Source organism: Taudactylus pleione, unplaced genomic scaffold, assembly GCF_031769625.1.
Source record: "Taudactylus pleione unplaced genomic scaffold, aTauple2 ptg001421l, whole genome shotgun sequence".
Taxonomy (NCBI): domain Eukaryota; kingdom Metazoa; phylum Chordata; class Amphibia; order Anura; family Myobatrachidae; genus Taudactylus; species Taudactylus pleione.
In genome coordinates, this window is record NW_028285820.1 from 579,875 (window position 1) to 598,858 (window position 18,984).

The 18,984-nt window shown below is 43.8% G+C and overlaps 1 protein-coding gene across 1 annotated transcript in view; it reads left to right on the top strand.

The window, feature by feature from the left end:
• The window catches only part of LOC148442674 (uncharacterized), a 216,109-nt gene that overhangs the window by 82,030 nt on the left and 115,095 nt on the right, over positions 1-18,984 (top strand).

Below are 18,984 nucleotides of genomic sequence, written 5' to 3' on the forward strand. Positions count from 1 at the left end.
TCATGGGTGGCTGCTCGCGGGTTTCCATGTAGTTACTTTGTCGGCTATTTGGTCTGGCCGACATACCTTTCTTTGTTTTTAGAGTTGACATGTTTGTGGCCTCTGCAGCGCAGTACGGCCGTGCTGATTTTCAGGGTTCTCAAGCTCGCCCGCCCTTAATGGGAGCTCTGGGACTTCCCCACTGTCATGAAGACTCCAGTGTCCCCTAGTGGATGAAGGAGAAAACAAGATTTTGGTACTTAACGATAAATCCCTTTCTCCGATTCCATAGGGGACACTGGACGCCCACCCTGCACTGTTCCTTCCTGCCATGGTTATAGTCATTATGTTATGACTGATGTTTTCTTTGTACTGTAATTTCAAACTTGTGACACGTTCCGTGTTGTGGTTGTTATGTGTACATGCTTCACCTCCTTCTCTTACGTTTGTTTCTTCCAGCTCTCCTCGGGCACAGTTTCCTAAGACTGGGCTTGTAGGGGGGTATAGAGGGGGAGTAGCTAGTCACACTTCTAAAATATAAAGTTCCAGCTCCCACTTAGCACAATCTATACCCCACTGTCATGAAGACTCCAGTGTCCCCTATGGAATCAGAGAAAGGGATTTATCGGTAAGTACCAAAATCCTGTTTTCTGAGACTCACATAAACTTGTGACCGTCTGAGAGCCCATAGATAAGATCTGCTCTGGTGGGTCACACCAGTGACTAAGTACAATCACAATGACCACCTTAACAAGCCCTGTGTGACCATCTGTGACCAAGTGACTTCATTTCCTGATATTATGGAGAAGCCAAACCAAGCTGGCACAATATTAGCCGATCCCCTGTATGATGTATGAGACATTCCTGGAATCCAAGAGGACTCTGGACCTATGGAGATTGAGTTACAGCCTAGGACATTTGCATACAAGCAATAGGAATTAGGTAATGTTACTTTACAGTCTCCAAGATGAAGACTGAGGACACCGATTAGATGTTGGCACTGGTTACTTATGAATATTGTAATGAGATAATTAGCTTTTAGAATTCAAGCTGAAACATGCATGTAGCTGCTGCTGACTGCACAATATCTATATGCCAATGACTGCTGACTTGTAATTCCCTGATATAGAAACATCATATAAAGATGATTTATGTTTACCTTTTGCATGGTGTTCAAGTTATTTATGTATCACTGATATGTGGTATTAGTTTTATTATATAGGGGGAGAGGGGACCGTACAGTGATATATGAGGGGGAATAACACAGCTCCCAGCACACACTAATATGTGGTATTATTATATAGGGGGAGGGGACTGTACAATGATATGAGGAGGAATAACAGCTCCCATCACACACTGATATGTGGTATTATAATATAGGGGGAGGGGACTGTACAGTGATATATGAGGGGGAATAACAGCTCCCAGCACACACTATGTGGTATTATTATTATATAGAGGGAGGGAACTGTACAGTGATACATGAGGGGGAATAACAGCTCCCAACACACACTGATATGTGGTATTATTATATAGGGGGAGGGGACTGTACAGTGATATGAGGAGGTATAAGAGCTCTCGGCACACTGATATGTGGTATATAGAGGGAGGGGACCGTACAGTGATATATGAGGGGGAATAACAGCTCCCAGAACACACTGATATGTGGTATTATTATATATAGGGGAGAGGGGCCCATACAGTGATGTGATAGGAGGAATAACAACTCCCAGCACACACTGATATGTGGTATTATTATATAGGGGAGAGGGGACAGTACAGTGATATATATTAGGGGGAATAACAACTCCCAGCACACACTGATTTGTGGTATTATATAGAGGAGGGGACTGTACAGTGATATATGAGGAATTGCACAACTCCCGGCACACACTAATGTGTGGTATTATTATATAGGGGGAAAGGGGACTGTCAGTGATATATGAGGGGGAATAACATTACTCCCAGCACACAATGATATGTGGTATTATTATATAGGGGGAGGGAATTGTACAGTGATATGAGGAGGTATAACAGCTCTCGGCACACTGATATGTGGTATTATATAGTGGAGAGGGGACCGTACAGTGATATATGAGGGGGAATAACACAGCTCCCAGCACACACTGATATGTGGTATTATATAGTGATATATATTAGGGGGAATAACACAGCTCCCAGCACACACTGATTTGTGGTATTATTATTATATAGAGGAAAGGGGACTGTACAGTGATATATGAGGGGAATAACAGCTTCCAGCACACACTGATATGTGGTATTATATAGGGGGAGAGGGGACTTGTACAGTTCTATATGAGAGGTAATGACACCTCTCAGCACACACTATGTGGTAGTATTATTAGAGGAGAGGGGACTGTACAGTGATATATTTGGGGGAATAACAGCTCCTGGCACACACTGATATGTGGTATTATATAGGGGAGGAACTGTACAGTGATATATGATGGGGAATAACACAGCTCCCAGCACACACTGATATGTGGTATTATTTTATAAGGGGGAGGGGACTGTACAGTGATATATGAGGGGAAATTACAGCTCCCAGCACACACTGATATGTGGTATTATATAGGGGGAGGGGACTGTACAGTGATATATGAGGGGAATAACACAGCTCCCAGCACACATTGATATGTGATATTATTATATAGGGGATAGGGGACTGTACAGTGATATATGAGGGGAATAACACAGCTCCCAGCACACACTGATATGTGGTATTATTATTATATAGGGGGAAGGGGACTGTACAGTGATATATGAGGGGGAATAACACAGCTCCCAGCACACACTGATATGTGGTATTATATAGGGAGAGGGGACTGTACAGTGATATATGATGGGGAATAACACAGATCCCAGCACACACTGATATGTGGTATTATTTTATAAGGGGGAGGGGTCTGTACAGTGATATATGAGGAGGAATAACACAGCTCCCAGCACACACTGATATGTGGTATTATTATATAGAGATAGAGGGGACTGTACAGTGATATGAGGGGGAATAACACAGCTCCCAGCACACACTGATATGTGATATTATTATATAGGGGATAGGGGACTGTACAGTGATATATTAGGGGGAATAACACAGCTCCCAGCACACACTGACATGTGGTATTATATAGGGAGAGGGGACTGTACAGTGATATATGAGGGGGAATAACAGCTCCCAGCACACACTGATATGTAGTATTATATAGGGAGAGGGGACTGTACAGTGATATATGAGGGGGAATAACAGCTCCCAGCACACACTGATATGTGGTATTATTATATAGGGGAGAGGGGACCATACAGTGATATATGAGGGGGGATAACACAGCTCCCAGCACACACTGATATGTGATATTATATAGGGGATAGGGGACTGTACAGTGATATATGAGGAGCAGCGGCGGGCTGGGCCGGGGGGCAGGGTGACAGATGCCCCCCGGGCCGGTCCCATTTTCAGCACTTTGGGCCGGTTGCGCCAGCGACATGTGCAGTAAACTTCCATTGGGCAGACTGTGTCAGTCAGTATGACACAGCTGCCCGTACAGCACCGCGGCATCCAGCCCCGCCCCTTACAAGTCAATGGAACGGACTCCTGTCAGCCCAGACCCTGCTGCCTGAGTCCCGCATGCTGATTCAACCAATAACCGCTACCGTTTCCTCCGCTGGAGGGAAAGGTAGTGGTTATTGGTTGAATCGGCATGCGGGAATCAGGCAGCAGGGTCTGGGCTGACAGGAGGCCGTTCCCGTGACTTGTAAGGGGCAGGGCTATGGCTTTGCCCTCAGTCTCTCGTTTCCCCTGCCAGAGGACAGCGCGGCCATAGCTTAAAATGTTATGAAATACAGGTGCCTGCTGCGAATGCGGGTGAGAGTACCGCAGCGCACCTGGCCTCCAGTAATCCCCGGCTTTCTGCCTGTAATGCCCGCCTCCCCTCCATTCCTAATACCCAGTCCCCCAGCTCCTTCTGCTGCCCCTGTCTATTCCTTTTGTCCCCAGCTCCCCTCCCCCTCTAATACCCGGTGGCACCCAGCCCCTTCTTCTGTCCCTGCCTACTCTTCCTGTTCCTAGTTCCCCTACACCTCCTCCTGTACAGTATGTGGCTTCCCTTAACATTTAATACCCAGAACCCAGCTTTCTCCTGTCCCTGCCTACTCCCCTTGTCCCCAGGTCCTCTCCACCTCCTCTGTATGTAGCTCCTAACCCACTCTAATGCCCAGTGGCACCCAACCCCTTTTCCTGTTCCTACCTACTTCTTTTATCCCCAGCTCCCCTCTACCATCTCCTTTATGGGGTTCCCCTTCCCCTCTAATACTAAGTTGCACCCAGTCCCTTTTCCTGTCCTTGCCTACCCCTCCTGCTCCCAGTTCCCCTCCCCGATTCCTCCTATAACCGGCTCCTCACCTCCTATTCCCTGCTCTCCACCTCCTACTCCAGTCCCTGACTTCCCACCTCCTATTCCTTTCCCCTACTTCCACCTACTACTCCTGTTCCCGGCTCCCCACCTCCTACTCTTGTCCCCGACTCCCCATCTCCTACTCCTGTGCCCGGCTTCCTACCTCCTACACCTGTCCCCAGCTCTGCCTCCCACACATCAAGAAGACGAGGAGCCATAAGGACCTGTAGCATGAGCGCAGCCACCCTCATCCAGCTCCCACAGAATAAAAGGACAGAAGAGTGCACAGCTAGATGCAGAGAATTCCTTGAGCATATTTGTTCAAAGGTAAGAGAACAAAATCTTTTTGGCATATTTTTATAATGTACGGTATTTATTGGTTTGTCGCTTTTCATAAAATTATGCTACAGTTTCTGCATAATTTTATGCATCACCGCATGTAAGAACAGTCTAATGCAGAAGATTTCACAGAAATCTCTTGCAGAAGGCTAACTACCGTAGCAGACTGCAGTCCCCATTAATGTCAATGGGGACTACAGTCTGACCTCTAGGTATAAAGCTGATGCTATTGGGTAGAGCTGATTTCCCCTTGGCGCTAGGGACCTGGAAGTGATGTGAGTGAGGGTGGAAGTGCAGTTCCATGCCCATAAAGGCCACCTAAAGAAGAAACTTGTTCCCTCGCTATGCTCGCCACACTTTGGGCTCGGTGGCTCGCTGCAGTATTGCATTTCCCCTCTATGCCCACTTGGATGGTAGGGAATAACGTTGGACAGTAGCTGAAAACATCAGGGCCCTCTCCTTGAAGTGAATCTAGACAATACCATGCTATTGGGGGTATCAGCTTGGCATTCTAGGGGTATGTAGGGATGTGTAGTGGTATATGGGGAACGCTAAAACATAAATTGTGATGGGACCCAGAAATGGTCAGGTAGGGCCCTATTTTTTTTAAGTGGAGGTCCCTGGGACCCACATATTTTGTCACTCAGCGCAATCACTGGGCCAGTGATTTTTTTTTGTGTGAAACAAAGCGTCAATACCAGAAAAAGCTCATATATAAGCCCTGTCATCACCCATATAGAGCATTCCCCCTTGTCACGTTACCACCTAGTGTGTGAGGAAAAGCAAAGTAGGTCTGTGATTTCACTTTTACATGTAAAGCAGAAACCTCTGACCTGTAAGGTTCAAAAAGAAACATATGGCTGGAGGGGCCCCACATAACTGCTTACAGAGGGTCGGATATCAGGGTGCCATCCATACTTGCCAGGGCCGCTTGCATGCATTTGCCCCCCAGGCTAAAAGTTGCCAGCCAGCCCCTGATGAGGAGGAATAACAGCTCCCAGCACACACTGATATGTGGTATTATATAGGGGGAGGGGACTGTAGTGGTGATATATGAGGAGGAATAACAGCTCCCAGCACACACTGATATGTGGTATTATTATTATATAGGGGAGGGGGGACTGTACAGTGATATATTAGGGGGAATAACACAGCTCCCAGCACACACTGATATGTGGTATTATTATATAGGGGGAGGGGACTGTACAGTGATATATGAGGAGGAATAACAGCTCCCAGCAAACACTGATATGTGGTATTACATAGGGGGAGGGGACTGTAGTGGTGATATATGAGGGGGAATAACACAGCTCCCAGCACACACTGATAATGTGGTATTATTATATAGGGGTAGAGGGGACTGTACAGTGATATTTTAAGGGGTTGCTGCCTAAAAAGGCTTATTTCATGGACACAGGGATCGCGGTCACACAGAGGATTGTCTGCTCACGTATCTCCTGCCAAGGTTTATATACAGGGTGCGGCATATGCAGTCTGCCGATAAAGGTAATATCCTATACACAGTAGTGGACATCTCACTCTCCTGATGGAATGATGGAAAGAATTAGTAATGACTACATCTGTATGCTGGAGAGAAGAGGATGAGAAATGCAATGACAAGCTGTTGCCATAATGACACAGCTTCCCCACCTCCCCTGTAGCCTCCTATATGTCTACTGCAGGAACTGGGGACAGATAAAGATTAGATAAGTAGACTTATTTTACAAACCCTCTCCATTGTTCAAATGTCTAATAACCCTTTCACACAGCCAAAAACCCAGGTGTTTGCATGTGACTGTGCATCGACCCGGGTCTGGCATATGTGTGAAAGGTCCAACCATGCTTGACAGTCCTGGGTCCACAACCATGGTCCCTATCAGGGTTTTTCACGGAACTTGCAACCAGGGTCAAAGACCCGGCTCAAGTCTGAGAGGTGCGACCTGGGTCTTGATTACCAGGGTCATACCTCAAAGAATTTGATTGGCCGGGGACAGTAACGCTTGGAGATTACATAATCTATATACATGTAGGGAAGGGGAAGATGAGTTCAATTGCACAGGAGATATGGTTCCTAATATCACACAGACTTGGGTTGGGTGGGTGTAAGGAGGTGCCCCCTAGTGTATATACTGTATATAAGGGAGAGAGAAAAGAGAATTACTCCTTTGGTAAGGGGAAAGTGAATGGGAGGGTTTATATAGTAAAACTTACCTTTATTGGTTTAAATTAAAAATACGGCATGGCACATATATTAACAACAGACTGGTGTGCACAGAACACAGTAATGATAATAATATGTGCATCTATGCACTGGATTATAGATGAATTAGTCACATACTGATAATGCCACTATTAGTGTGTATTATGGATGTGATATACCGGTGTAGACCATGTGCGGCTGGGTTACTATCAGCAGTAGTATATATATAGATACAGGATGTTTATACAAACAGTCAAAACCTTCCTATTGGTTACATTGAATGTGTAAGTATATAATGCATAAATAAAGCTGAGGAATCACACGTCGCACACCCACAACAGGTTACACTCAGCTAAGCCGCTGTACAAATGAGATATCACATGTCACACACCCATAACAGGTTACACTCAGCTAAGCCGCTGTACAAATGAGATATCACATGTCACACACCCATAACAGGTTACACTCAGCTAAGCCGCTGTACAAATAAGAGATATCACATGTCACACACCCACAACAGGTTACACTCAGCTAAGCCGCTGTACAAATGAGAGATATCACGTCACACACCCACAACAGGTTACACTCAGCTAAGCCGCTGTACAAATGAGAGATATCACGTCACACACCCACAACAGGTTACACTCAGCTAAGCCGCTGTACAAATAAGAGATATCACATGTCACACACCCACAACAGGTTACACTCAGCTAGGCCGCTGTACAAATGAGAGATATCACATGTCACACACCCATAACAGGTTACACTCAGCTAAGCCGCTGTACAAATGAGATATCACACGTCACACACCCATAACAGGTTACACTCAGCTAAGCCGCTGTACAAATGAGATATCACATGTCACACACCCATAACAGGTTACACTCAGCTAAACCGCTGTACAAATGAGAGATATCACATGTCACACACCCATAACAGGTTACACTCAGCTAAGCCGCTGTACAAATGAGATATCACATGTCACACACCCACAACAGGTTACACTCAGCTAAACCGCTGTACAAATGAGAGATATCACATGTCACACACCCATAACAGGTTACACTCAGCTAAGCCGCTGTACAAATGAGATATCACATGTCACACACCCATAACAGGTTACACTCAGCTAAGCCGCTGTACAAATGAGATATCACATGTCACACACCCATAACAGGTTACACTCAGCTAAACCGCTGTACAAATGAGAGATATCACATGTCACACACCCATAACAGGTTACACTCAGCTAAGCCGCTGTACAAATGAGATATCACATGTCACACACCCATAACAGGTTACACTCAGCTAAACCGCTGTACAAATGAGAGATATCACATGTCACACACCCATAACAGGTTACACTCAGCTAAGCCGCTGTACAAATGAGAGATATCACATGTCACACACCCATAACAGGTTACACTCAGCTAAACCGCTGTACAAATGAGAGATATCACACATCACACACCCATAACAGGTTACGCTCAGCTAAACCGCTGTACAAATGAGAGATATCACATGTCACACACCCATAACAGGTTACACTCAGCTAAGCCGCTGTACAAATGAGATATCACATGTCACACACCCATAACAGGTTACACTCAGCTAAACCGCTGTACAAATGAGAGATATCACATGTCACACACCCATAACAGGTTACACTCAGCTAAGCCGCTGTACAAATGAGAGATATCACATGTCACACACCCATAACAGGTTACACTCAGCTAAACCGCTGTACAAATGAGAGATATCACACATCACACACTCATAACAGGTTACGCTCAGCTAAGCCGCTGTACAAATGAGAGATATCACACGTCACACACCCACAACAGGTTACACTCAGCTAAGCCGCTGTACAAATGAGAGATATCACGTCACACACCCACAACAGGTTACACTCAGCTAAGCCGCTGTACAAATGAGAGATATCACGTCACACACCCACAACAGGTTACACTCAGCTAAGCCGCTGTACAAATAAGAGATATCACATGTCACACACCCACAACAGGTTACACTCAGCTAGGCCGCTGTACAAATGAGAGATATCACATGTCACACACCCATAACAGGTTACACTCAGCTAAGCCGCTGTACAAATGAGATATCACACGTCACACACCCATAACAGGTTACACTCAGCTAAGCCGCTGTACAAATGAGATATCACATGTCACACACCCATAACAGGTTACACTCAGCTAAACCGCTGTACAAATGAGAGATATCACATGTCACACACCCATAACAGGTTACACTCAGCTAAGCCGCTGTACAAATGAGATATCACATGTCACACACCCACAACAGGTTACACTCAGCTAAACCGCTGTACAAATGAGAGATATCACATGTCACACACCCATAACAGGTTACACTCAGCTAAGCCGCTGTACAAATGAGATATCACATGTCACACACCCATAACAGGTTACACTCAGCTAAGCCGCTGTACAAATGAGATATCACATGTCACACACCCATAACAGGTTACACTCAGCTAAACCGCTGTACAAATGAGAGATATCACATGTCACACACCCATAACAGGTTACACTCAGCTAAGCCGCTGTACAAATGAGATATCACATGTCACACACCCATAACAGGTTACACTCAGCTAAACCGCTGTACAAATGAGAGATATCACATGTCACACACCCATAACAGGTTACACTCAGCTAAGCCGCTGTACAAATGAGAGATATCACATGTCACACACCCATAACAGGTTACACTCAGCTAAACCGCTGTACAAATGAGAGATATCACACATCACACACCCATAACAGGTTACGCTCAGCTAAACCGCTGTACAAATGAGAGATATCACATGTCACACACCCATAACAGGTTACACTCAGCTAAGCCGCTGTACAAATGAGATATCACATGTCACACACCCATAACAGGTTACACTCAGCTAAACCGCTGTACAAATGAGAGATATCACATGTCACACACCCATAACAGGTTACACTCAGCTAAGCCGCTGTACAAATGAGAGATATCACATGTCACACACCCATAACAGGTTACACTCAGCTAAACCGCTGTACAAATGAGAGATATCACACATCACACACCCATAACAGGTTATGCTCAGCTAAACCGCTGTACAAATGAGAGATATCACATGTCACACACCCATAACAGGTTACACTCAGCTAAGCCGCTGTACAAATGAGAGATATCACATGTCACACACCCATAACAGGTTACACTCAGCTAAACCGCTGTACAAATGAGAGATATCACACATCACACACCCATAACAGGTTACGCTCAGCTAGGCCCTGACAAATGAGATATCACATGTCACACACCCATAACAGGTTACGCTCAGCTAAGCCGCTGTACAAATGAGAGATATCACACGTCACACCCACAACAGGTTACGCTCAGCTAGGCCCTGACAAATGAGATATCACATGTCACACACCCACAACAGGTTACACTCAGCTAGGCCCTGACAAATGAGATATCACATGTCACACACCCATAACAGGTTACGCTCAGCTAAACCGCTGTACAAATAAGAGATATCACATGTCACACACCCATAACAGGTTACACTCAGCTAAACCGCTGTACAAATGAGAGATATCACACATCACACACCCATAACAGGTTACGCTCAGCTAAACCGCTGTACAAATGAGAGATATCACATGTCACACACCCATAACAGGTTACACTCAGCTAAACCGCTGTACAAATGAGAGATATCACATGTCACACACCCATAACAGGTTACACTCAGCTAAGCCGCTGTACAAATGAGAGATATCACATGTCACACACCCATAACAGGTTACACTCAGCTAAACCGCTGTACAAATGAGAGATATCACACATCACACACCCATAACAGGTTACGCTCAGCTAGGCCCTGACAAATGAGATATCACATGTCACACACCCATAACAGGTTACGCTCAGCTAAGCCGCTGTACAAATGAGAGATATCACATGTCACACCCACAACAGGTTACGCTCAGCTAGGCCCTGACAAATGAGATATCACATGTCACACACCCACAACAGGTTACACTCAGCTAGGCCCTGACAAATGAGATATCACATGTCACACACCCATAACAGGTTACGCTCAGCTAAACCGCTGTACAAATAAGAGATATCACATGTCACACACCCATAACAGGTTACACTCAGCTAAACCGCTGTACAAATGAGAGATATCACACATCACACACCCATAACAGGTTACGCTCAGCTAAACCGCTGTACAAATGAGAGATATCACATGTCACACACCCATAACAGGTTACACTCAGCTAAACCGCTGTACAAATGAGAGATATCACATGTCACACACCCATAACAGGTTACACTCAGCTAAGCCGCTGTACAAATGAGAGATATCACATGTCACACACCCATAACAGGTTACACTCAGCTAAACCGCTGTACAAATGAGAGATATCACACGTCACACACCCATAACAGGTTACGCTCAGCTAAACCGCTGTACAAATGAGAGATATCACATGTCACACACCCATAACAGGTTACACTCAGCTAAGCCGCTGTACAAATGAGAGATATCACATGTCACACACCCATAACAGGTTACACTCAGCTAAACCGCTGTACAAATGAGAGATATCACACATCACACACCCATAACAGGTTACGCTCAGCTAGGCCCTGACAAATGAGAGATCACATGTCACACACCCATAACAGGTTACGCTCAGCTAAGCCGCTGTACAAATGAGAGATATCACACGTCACACCCACAACAGGTTACGCTCAGCTAGGCCCTGACAAATGAGATATCACATGTCACACACCCACAACAGGTTACACTCAGCTAGGCCCTGACAAATGAGATATCACATGTCACACACCCATAACAGGTTACGCTCAGCTAAACCGCTGTACAAATAAGAGATATCACATGTCACACACCCATAACAGGTTACACTCAGCTAAACCGCTGTACAAATGAGAGATATCACACATCACACACCCATAACAGGTTACGCTCAGCTAAACCGCTGTACAAATGAGAGATATCACATGTCACACACCCATAACAGGTTACACTCAGCTAAACCGCTGTACAAATGAGAGATATCACATGTCACACACCCATAACAGGTTACACTCAGCTAAGCCGCTGTACAAATGAGAGATATCACATGTCACACACCCATAACAGGTTACACTCAGCTAAACCGCTGTACAAATGAGAGATATCACACATCACACACCCATAACAGGTTACGCTCAGCTAGGCCCTGACAAATGAGATATCACATGTCACACACCCATAACAGGTTACGCTCAGCTAAGCCGCTGTACAAATGAGAGATATCACACGTCACACCCACAACAGGTTACGCTCAGCTAGGCCCTGACAAATGAGATATCACATGTCACACACCCACAACAGGTTACACTCAGCTAGGCCCTGACAAATGAGATATCACATGTCACACACCCATAACAGGTTACGCTCAGCTAAACCGCTGTACAAATAAGAGATATCACATGTCACACACCCATAACAGGTTACACTCAGCTAAACCGCTGTACAAATGAGAGATATCACACATCACACACCCATAACAGGTTACGCTCAGCTAAACCGCTATACAAATGAGAGATATCACATGTCACACACCCATAACAGGTTACACTCAGCTAAACCGCTGTACAAATGAGAGATATCACATGTCACACACCCATAACAGGTTACACTCAGCTAAGCCGCTGTACAAATGAGAGATATCACATGTCACACACCCATAACAGGTTACACTCAGCTAAACCGCTGTACAAATGAGAGATATCACACATCACACACCCATAACAGGTTACGCTCAGCTAGGCCCTGACAAATGAGATATCACATGTCACACACCCATAACAGGTTACGCTCAGCTAAGCCGCTGTACAAATGAGAGATATCACACGTCACACCCACAACAGGTTACGCTCAGCTAGGCCCTGACAAATGAGATATCACATGTCACACACCCACAACAGGTTACACTCAGCTAGGCCCTGACAAATGAGATATCACATGTCACACACCCATAACAGGTTACGCTCAGCTAAGCCACTGTACAAATAAGAGATATCACATGTCACACACCCACAACAGGTTACACTCAGCTAAGCCGCTGTACAAATGAGAGATATCACATGTCACACACCCACAACAGGTTACACTCAGCTAGGCCCTGACAAATGAGAGATATCACGTCACACACCCACAACAGGTTACACTCAGCTAGGCCCTGACAAATGAGAGATATCACATGTCACACACCCACAACAGGTTACACTCAGCTAGGCCCTGACAAATGAGATATCACATGTCACACACCCATAACAGGTTACGCTCAGCTAAGCCACTGTACAAATAAGAGATATCACATGTCACACACCCACAACAGGTTACACTCAGCTAAGCCGCTGTACAAATGAGAGATATCACATGTCACACACCCACAACAGGTTACACTCAGCTAGGCCCTGACAAATGAGAGATATCACGTCACACACCCACAACAGGTTACACTCAGCTAGGCCCTGACAAATGAGAGATATCACATGTCACACACCCACAACAGGTTACACTCAGCTAGGCCCTGACAAATGAGAGATATCACGTCACACACCCACAACAGGTTACACTCAGCTAAGCCGCTGTACAAATGAGATATCACATGTCACACACCCACAACAGGTTACACTCAGCTAAGCCGCTGTACAAATGAGAGATATCACATGTCACACACCCACAACAGGTTACACTCAGCTAGGCCCTGACAAATGAGAGATATCACATGTCACACACCCACAACAGGCTACACTCAGCTAAGCCGCTGTACAAATGAGATATCACATGTCACACACCCACAACAGGTTACACTCAGCTAAGCCGCTGTACAAATGAGATATCACATGTCACACACCCACAACAGGTTACGCTCAGCTAGGCCACTACAAATGAGAGATATCACATGTCACACACCCACAACAGGTTACGCTCAGCTAAGCCACTGTACAAATGAGAGATATCACATGTCACACCCACAACAGGTTACGCTCAGCTAAGCCACTGTACAAATGAGAGATATCACAAGTCACACACCCACAACAGGTAATGCTCAGCTAAGCCGCTGTACAAATGAGAGATATCACACGTCACACCCACAACAGGTTACACTTAAGCAAAGCCGCTGTACAAATGAGAGATATCACATGTCACACACCCACAACAGGTTACACTCAGCTAAGCCGCTGTACAAATGAGAGATATCACAATTGGACTCGTATTCACTGCAATTATATACTAGAAAAGAACAGGCTCTTTACACATATCAGCAGTTTGCTATAATAACATATTATGTTATGTACATAACCAAATTGGTGATAGTCCTTATATGCACTATCCTGATACACAGGTAACACAAAAGTATATACATGCAATAGCAATCAGCAAGCATTTGCAATGTATGTGTACCTTTGGCAGTAGTGGGCATTCAAAGGCAAACAATGAGAGACATGAAACAAAGTGCATCAGGGAGGGACCCTCATGTGACAAAGGCGAAAATAAAGAGAATACAACAATAAACAAAGGTGCAAAATACACAATATATTAAACGGCTGTTCCCCAGGAACCCATCCCAATTAGTTATCTCAATGAATATATAATAGTTAGAGGCGTACCTCCATTCTACCCGGGAGAATACGATACAAACCTTTTAATCTATCAGATGTGAAAATCAGAGGCTGTGCACTTATAGGTCAGGGATCTACTTTCCAATGTCTTACTGAGTATAGGAGGAAGAATGAGAGTCACTGGCACATAGAGAACAGTGCAGACGGCTTCTGCTGTTAGTGTCTGGACACTCTGACATCCCTGATGCACGTAGTAGCGCAGGGAATCAGGTGACGGCAACTAATGAGAGAGCAGTGAGAAGATAAAGTAAAAGATTCCTGTAGCTGATCTCTCCCAAGGAATAGGTTTGCGGTGTGGGGGTCCGCAGTGCGCATTGAGGTACCCCCCTATCTGGCTGGCTGACTTGCGTTTTGCCAGAGGCTTTGTCAGCTAAGTTGTTGGCACTGTGTATGAGAGCTGTTGGTGAGTGCGCACTCTGTACAGCAGTTACTAATTCCTGTGTATCGGGCTTTGAGCTGGCTACCGAGCAGCAAACACAAATCCAGCTACTGCATGAAGATGAGGGAAATAAGAAAAGGTGGCAGATCGTGGAGTTTTTCACAGCTTCAAGTGATATTGAGGCATTCTTGTGCACTTTTGAACGTACCGCCGCCCGATTAAAGTGGCCAGAGGAGGAATGGGCTGCCCGGTTAGCTCCCTGTCTCACAGGGGAATCACAGCAAGCCTATACTGAGACTGACAATAGCGGAGGCTAGCTCATATCATCCTCTAAAGCAGGCCATTCTTAGCAGGATCGAGGTGATTGGCCCCAGTAAAGCTCAGGAGTTCCATGATTGGCGGCTGAACCCCTCTGTGCCTCCCAGAGTTCAACCGGCTAAGCGTGAAAGGGTGGTTACAGCCAGAAAAACATGCAGCGCTATACATAGTAGAAATTGTTGCCTTAGACCATGCTATACGGTTATTAGACCATGGGGTACAACACTGGGCCCTGCAAGCTGACCCCCAGACATTTGAGGAGTTAGCTGTGGTAGTTGAGCGGCATTCTACCTTCGGAAAATTAACCAAAACTAAGCAAGGGTGGCAACCAGTGCCGAAGCCCAGAACCCAGGTACCCATTGCTAAGGACAAAACCCTGTTTCCTGTGGTGTGTTTCAACTGCGGTGCGTCCTGTCATATGCGGCGGGACTGTCCAAAACAGGATGAAACGATGGACTGCAGCTCTGGGAAAGTAACCCAATCTATGGTCAGCATGGCTGCTGAGACCATCTCTCCGGCAGAAACCACCCTGTTCTGTATGATGGTACAAGTGAATGGCCGGCAGATCTGGGAACTAGTTGATACTGACTAGATTAGAATATGACTAGCCATAACGTAAACATTAATATTTAGACATATAACACACATAAATACCGTATATAAAAAAAATGTATTGGTTGTACGTATTTTTTTTTATATGCGGTATTTGTTGGTATTTATGTATGTGTTACATGTCTAATTATTAATGTTTACATTATGGCTAGTCATATTCTAGTCAATAAATATACATTGCATATAAAATATACTAATAAATGTATATATATTTTTTAGTGAACATCAGACCCCCCGATTATTCTATTTTTATTTAATAATAAATGGTGTCGTATTAGCGCAAATAGACCTTTCTCTTTGTAATTCATGAGAAGGGGGCAACAGTATAAGAGACAGGGGATGGGTGAGACGTCCACCACTATCCAGAAAGACGTCATTTTTAACCTCTCCTCCTACGATCTGTCCGATAGTGAATATAGTTTATTATCTAAAGGACTATCGTTTGTACCCAACACAAATTTTGATGAATTTACATGGAATATTGGGAAACGTGAACTAACATGCAAGTTGAAGTTAAAAGAATTAAGGATGAGAAAACATTAACTACAAACCCGATCCCACAACAGCTAAAAAATTTAAAAATAAATCATCGTTTGAGCCTCAGTCACACAATCTGAGTATAAAAACTTTTTCTAGTTTATTGGAACCGGAAGTAAAAAACAATATGAAAATAATACCACCACCACATCCTAATTTGTCTCCATTGGAACGGCAGGCCTTAAACAATCTGTCACGCAACAATAAACCGATAATTCGCCCCGCTGATAAGGGGGCGCCATTGTACTTCAAGATTTAGCAGACTATAACAAAGAAATTGTGCGACAATTACCGGAACCATTGGTTTATAAGAAACTTAGTGGCGATCCAACTAACATCTGTAAGTAAAAGCTGTTTAATACTCATAACTAATACATTAGCAGTGGATTGTGGTCTTGTTACTGAACAAATCAAAGAAATATTGTTACCAGAATTTCCTCGAGTACCAACTCTACTATCCCTAAAATAAATAAGGGCTTAGACCCGCCTCCAGGTCGCCCAATTGTGTCAGCCCAAGGCTCTTTATTTCAGCCCACAGTGACATTTTTGGACTCTCTACTTCAACCATTAATTAAAAAATAACCTACATTTCTTTTGGATACAACTAGATTGTTGAATAAACTGGGTACACTATCAGAACTTCCTGATGAATGTTGGTTCTTTAGTGTTGATGTTATCAATCTATATACCATAATTCCGCATGACATGGGCCTTATGTCTTAAGATTTTTTTTACACCAAGAAAGTAATTATGACATGACACAAATTGAGATTACACTTTATTTGATTTGCTTTTGAATAATAATTATTTTGTGTATGATGACCATTTTTTTCTTCAAACTCAAGGCTGCGCTATGGGTTCTGATGTGGCTCCGTCATATGCAAATATATTCATGTTTGCAGTTGAACATCAAATATTGTTTTGCAAATAAGAAAATGGTTGATCAAATTTTACTGTTTAGTAGATTCATATATGATCTCTTAATTCTTTTGTGTGGAGATAAACAAATTATTTGTGATCTGACAGATGATCATAATAGCTCAGACAGCCTAGTGAAATTCACATATCAATTTAGTTGTAATAATATTGATTTTCATGATGTAAACCTTGTAATTCTAAATAAGCATATTAAAACCACCGTATATTCCAAACCTACCGATCACAACACATTTTTGAAAGCTCAAAGTTATCACCCTGGGAGACTTATCAATGGCTTACAATATTCCCAGTTGATTCGGATTAGACGAATAAATAGTGATATAGGCACAGCGGAACTACAAATTGACTCATTAATAAAAAAAAAATCTAAAAAGGGGATATGATAGAAATAACCTGTATACATGTAAAAATAAAGTATTAGCTCTGGAAAGACAAACATTACTGCAGAAACCAGACTGTAGAAGAAGATCTAGCAAAATTTCCATGGGTTAATAAATACCATTCTGCTTCATATATTATCAACAAAATGGCTAAAAAGGTTTGGTTTAGTGCACTCAGATGAGGCAGTTCATGTGTCCGATTATAATTTATTGCCTTGTTATACCAGAGGCCGTAATCTCAGAGACATTTTAATAAAAACTGAAATTTCAACTAAAGTGCAGTGAAACAATACTTTCTGCGCAGAACTAAATTAGACTGCTTTAAATGTACATGCATTAAGTGCCAGTATTAACTGGGGATACATTTGCACACCCCCATACAGGTAAAATGTTTAAAATATGACATTACTTTAATTGTGATTCAACTTTTGTAGTTTATCGAATAATTTATCCATGTGGGCTGAACTATATCAGTAAAACTGAACAAAAATGTAAAGAACGCATGGAACAACATAGAGCGGCTATTCGTGCCGCACTTACAAGTGGTGGGAGCAAACTGTTGCTCGCCACTTCCAGGAATTTAAACATGCGCTAAGAAGTCTCAGATATTGAATGATTGAGTTTCCATCGTTAAGAGGTGGGAATCGCCCTCTTAAGTTATTATAGAGGCGAGATGGATACATCACCCTAAAGGACTGAATGATAGTATCCCATATTCATGTTTCCAATAAAATTACAAAGTGTATTTTTGTGAAGCGACGTAACCATTAAACTATAGGACATATGTTTTATGATATTACATTGTATGGTGACTATAAGCCTCATCTCTGCTACAATGTATATTTTTGTATAGCTATGTTACTTGATTTTGCTGTTCCTTTAACTTTGTAACCATGGTGATGGGTAAACACTTCTGTATCATTGTAGTGTTCTTTGTTGATGAGGTCTACAATGAGCACGCTGCTGGGGCGGGAATGTGATCCCAGCCTGGAAGCCACCATTACACTTGGTTGATAAGGTATATAAGGTATGTTGTTGTGTTACTTATTTATCCTGATGACAATATGATAAATATATTGAAATGTTGAGAAAGTATCTCCGTAGCTGTGATCATTTCTAGTTTATGCCTGGAGTGCCGCACCTTTATGGTTA